Genomic DNA, 5,876 nt, shown 5'->3' on the forward strand with positions numbered 1-5,876 from the left:
GAGGAGGGTATTTCCCCTTATAGATTTAGGGAGAGAGGGAGGGTCTAGATAGGGCTTATTTAAGAGGGTGAGTGAAGTATGCATCAAATGAACTAGAACTAGATACATATCACATCTATCAATTGAGTCCCTTGACTCTAACCCATATCTCTGTGTGTGTGTGCATGCGCACACGCATCTACCAAAATAGTTCATCTAGCACTTCTTAGCTATGGATGTTGTATCAACGCATGCACCAAAAATCTACCTAAAAGTTTATGGGTAGAAAAAAAGGTTGATTTTATGTGGTCAAGTTGTTACCATATAGATAGAGAAGGGATCTCCACTATTTACATATTATGGTTGAGTCCAATAATTGGTGGGTCCATGATCATAGTTAGTTAGCTAATGCATTTCATGATCATGATGTGGTGGTTCAAAATAGAATAAGCCTTGAGAGCCAATTGAAATTGAAGTGGGGGTAGTTCTATCTCCCACAATCATGATGTCAATTTAATATCCAAGTTGTAAAATGCATGAAGGATCCATCACATGATGTATTATAGAGGGGAAGGATACATAATGGAGTATAGGGGAGGGCCCAAACAACCTACTCCTACTGTAGACCCCATGCCAACTAGAGAAAAGAGGAGAGAAAACTATGGGAAGTGTCAATTTCTTGTCATGGATTCTATATGGAACTTTGATCAATGCAAAGAGTCTATATTATTTACAATTCCTAACCCCTACTATTATAAGGGGAATCCCCAACCCCACGTTATCCCGTCTATATTAAGTTGTAGGGCCTTAAAATGGTAGGGCTCTATGCATGCATGGGTACATTCATTAATCAATAACATAGAATGTTTGGGGGCAATATATACCCATAGAATTGTAAGGGCTCATCTTGCACTCAATAGTTGCTAGAATATGCTAGCTCCAAATAATTGTAGGGGTTGTTGATATAATAGTAGGGTGACCAAACCAACCCTCCTTCCAATAAGACAGGAATAGGTAATGTTCTTCTTTGATAGTCATCTACTCCATACCAATGGCCCTTCCTCCCCCTTACTACTTGAAGGGCATACCAAAACTAAACAACAACTTCATTGATGATCTCTTTGGATCAACTAGTTAGCATAGTAGCATTGGTTTATTCCCCACTAAGAAGATATAACTTTCATATTAATTAGTAGGGGGTGACACACATTGTCACAAAGACTATTAGTTAGGTCCCTTGCTAGGGTGGTTCCTTAGGGCTTAGTCCCAAAACAATCAAATCCTCATCTGTGCATATCCATCCCACACCCCCTACTATTTAAAGGAACTGCTATTAACTAGAATCCCCATCCCAACCTTTAATCTAAACTTCTTTGCATCAGGGCTAATGGGGTTCTAGATTCTATATGTAACATGCCTCCAACTAATCATTACTACATATGACTAGCTCTTACTTAGTTTGGGCTACCGAACAATGTACCTCCATATTAAACCATCTCCCCTTTTCTCATTTTGATCTCTACATATGATTGACCCCCCTTATTTAATAGGGCAGTTGGGCAAGAAAAATTTTCCCACCCCAAAATGGGCATTTAAAATTCCTTACTATTCTAAGGACCCAATAGAATATGCCAAATATCTTCATACTTTTCTTTCCATCATTTATTTGCCACTAAATTTTTTGTATTCCCTTTATCATGTATTTTTGCCTTCACATTTTATGCAAAAAATATATATTAAAATAATTGCAAAAAATAACAAGTTTCAGATGGCCACCAACTCTACAAATTACTCCTAAAGAAATTAAGAAGTGGTTCCTAACCAAAATGAGCCACACAACTTCATGGGACCTTTCCCTAACATATAAAATAAGCAGTACTTAGAGAGACACACAGATAAGAATATTAGAGACATAACTTCTTTGATTAATGCTCGATGTGAGGTATAATAGAGCATTTGTGTATGTTGTGTGAGTCACTGCTGCAATGAAGAAAAGAATATTTTATTTTCTTGTCTTCACACTCCATACTTAGGTATTAGGCATAGCCTAAAGTGAATTCTCCTAATTGCACTCATCAAAATTCTTGCAAAGAAAATTTTTTCCCCATCACCCATATCTAGATTTAATACATTCCCCATATTGTCTTCTATTTTATATAGATAATCTTTTAACATTTATTCTAAGGGGCTTCTATTGGCCCTAATTGCAAAATCTAGTAGTCTGGCATGATAAAGAAATAAGGGATGAAAGAACATATATGTTTTGGATAAGGGTCATTTTGAAACAAAATGACACTTCACAATGGAATGTATTTCTTATGAGAATATTTTAATGTGAACATACATAAGCTATCCAAGGAAGAAAGAATTATCCAAGCAACTAGCTTCCTTGTAAAAAGAAATAGTCAGATATCTAATTTTCAAAACAAGATAAGGATGTATTAAGAACAATTTTTTTTTAGGTTCCATAGACTATTCACTCTCATCATTATTATTTTTTACTCATTAATTGATTGATATTATATGTTAGAATAGATAAGGCTAAACTATATTCAAATACAACATTAATTCAATTATAGAGTTGACAAAACATATTTCATAAAAACCTACTATTGTAAAACATAGATGTTATATACAATATTTGATTTCTTTATTGAAAAAAATCATGTTTAAAAAAAAGTTATTTCTTTCTTCAAAACTAATCTAATGTTGTACTATTAAAACCACATTCTTGTTTAAATTTTGATATCCAAGGATTACTAATGCATTCATTAAGCTTTATTGATTAGTAATAAATGAATCAATGAGATGTTATTTCTTAAGTTGGTAGAGAAAGGGCCTTAAAACCATACAACCAAACACATTACAACACCAACATTATAGCAAAGGCAGCACACAAAAACAAGACAGTGCAGCCTAAATCCCACTAACTAGAAAAGAGAAAAATAATCAAAAGCCACATAGAAAAAGAAATAGAATAAGATAAATTTCTCCAATCACTATCGATAAAAAAGAAGAGTAGCTTTTTTTTGATACTACTCACTAAAATATTAATGGTGAGAGTGTTACCATCTTCATAAATACTAAATTACTACTAGTAAAGTTTATAAACTTTTGATCCCCAATAGAGGGAAGCCATAAAAATAATAGAGTATTATGTGAAATACTATAAACTAGAGTTTTAAAATACAAATCATGGCAAATAAACAAAATAGAGAGTTGAAAATTATTTAAACTTATTTATAACCTCCATTTCTTGGAGAGGTTCTTCATATTCTTCTTCCACTCTTTTACAGTCTCTTCTTCCTCATCAAAGTCCTCTAGATCTTCCTTGTTCTTTTTTTAGAAACTTGCAGTCTTCTTTCACCTTCAATGACTCCCACCACATTTTCTATATGAGGCCATTGTACAACTTCCAAATGGAGGACATGAATTTCTTTAGGTCATCCAAGGAGATAATAATAGGGATCATTTTGTTTAGTGCAATAATTATATTTTAGAGGGCTTTTATGTAGTCTTTAATTTTTTCATCATAATTTTGACCTTCCTCATGGCAGACTAGGTTGTTCTTAGTAGTACTCTCTTCATCTTTCTCAAGGGACAAACAAATCATGCATTGCCTAGAAATCCCCACCGTTAATTGAGTTATCATCATTAGTGTCCTCCATTTCTTCATACTTGTGAATGTGGCCCCCATCCTTTGTATTATTTATATCCTCACAGACCAAAGGTTCATACTCCTAGTTTATTTCTGAGACCACTTCCTCTTCTTAGCTCTTTTCTTTTTCCCTTTTATTTTTTATTTTGGAAGATTTTCTTTCCTCAAAGATACCTTCTCGTTTCCTCTCTTAAGAGTGGCCTTTTTTTGTTTCTTTAGACTCCATATCATCGTCCAAGTCTTTATAATCAATTTCTATGTAGCTTTTCCCATTTTGCCAATTATTTAGCTTTAAGCGTGAAGACATTTTTTCCAATAGGCTCTTCTCTCTTTTAAGGGGTAGTATCAAGGAGTGTTTCCATGAGAGAGACTGCATATTGAGGACAGCCTTTGCTAATGGTCTTGATAGGATTAGTAGAATTCTTTGAAGTGAAAGGTTTTTTCTTGTAGTGTATCACTACTGACAAGCTCGATGTGAACAAACCTTTGTTTGGTTTTAGGGACTTGACGGTAGGTTAGATAACAACCTTTGGTGGGGTATGGTTGTACACATGCTAATAGAGAAGATACATAAAAACTTGGTGTAGAGGAGAGTTTTCATCTTGTCAATAGTATTTCAAGGGGAAGAAAGAAAAGAAAATGACACATATATTTTCTCACCATGATTTATGTTGATGTTTGATACCTTTTGTCAGATATATATATATATATATATATATATATATATATATATATATATATATATATATATATGTGATTAAATATATTATTATATTAATTATTTGATTATTGAATAGACAAGTCTCATGAAGTGACATGTTGATTCATTGCCTATTCTCAGTATAAATGAAAGTATTTGATGCTTTTGGAAAACACATACTAGATATTATGACAATGCTTAGTACATTTTCAACAATCTTCAAAACAAACCAACATGGTATCAGAACTAGTTGCAAATGTAGAAAAGAACATGAAACACATAGACTTCAACAACTTTTGCATGCATTTGACTTCCCTGTTACAAAGTAAAGTTGAAAATATCAACTAGATGAGGCTCATAGATATATGCATAAAATGCATTCATCCAACATCCACTCTTATGTTCTTTTGCATCCTATAAAACATGATGGTAGAAAATACCAAATGAACTTCAGATCTTGAACAAGTGCAATTGTGGTTTATGCACAAATACATTTGTTGAAAATTCTTTATAAACCTCCAAGTAATGTGACCAACAGGTACCGAGATGTGAAAGCATGAAAACAATGTATAGGGTGTATCAAAGATCAAAGAACATATTTTACTATCCACATAGAGGAGTAGAAAGGACTATACAATATGTGGAACATAATTGATGTGGAGGATGTGTGCTTGAGAAAATGTTCATCTTTTGATTGAAAACAACAAAGACAACATCAAACAAACTCCAAACCAGTGATGTGGAGATTCCAAGACCGTAATAGCTCAATGGCCCTCCCTTGCCGATTCAAGTGTAGTACAGATGAACTAGAAATGATGAAAGGAACAATATTCCAAAATATGTGAACCAAGATATGTTGTAGGAAATGAATATCCCTTAAATGTCTAGAATGAGACATGACTTGCAATAAGGGTCATCAAACCAACACCCTAAGAAAGTAAGTGCCTATAGAACATAGTCTGCAAAGGATTGACATAAGCCATTTAATGGCTATGATGAAACCTGTAGAATCTTAGAGACAGTCATGGTGTGGCTCACATAAACCAATGACCTCCAATAAGTGTGGATGTGGCATTACTGCTCATGTGGTAGATTTAGTTGAGAAGATGACTAGACGGTAAAAATTCAAGTGTTTAGAGTTGCATATTGGCCATGTGGCCTTATGTTAATTAAAACAAAAGCGGCGTACAATATAAAATGGTAGCAACATTTGGGCATAACCCAAAAATCTCAAATATCTAAAGCAATAAGGTATGCCTTATAGGTAATGTCCATTTATATTCTTTTATGTTTAATAAATATTATATAAAATATTATAATTGAAAATATACAATAAATTATGTATAATTTCATTTCAAATGATATATAATGATTTGATATAATATTTGTTAAATATGAAGAGATTTACTACGGGAGTATAAAAGGTAAGATTAAGTATTATGTTATCTTACTTCTATTATTGAAAATATAAGATTAAAGTACATATAAAAGATGGAAAATATACATATATGTTCAAAGTATATATCATATATTTCTCTA

The sequence above is a fragment of the Cupressus sempervirens genome, chromosome 6, assembly GCF_028749045.1.
Source record: "Cupressus sempervirens isolate cs-2001-9-10 chromosome 6, ASM2874904v1, whole genome shotgun sequence".
NCBI classification, from domain to species: domain Eukaryota; kingdom Viridiplantae; phylum Streptophyta; class Pinopsida; order Cupressales; family Cupressaceae; genus Cupressus; species Cupressus sempervirens.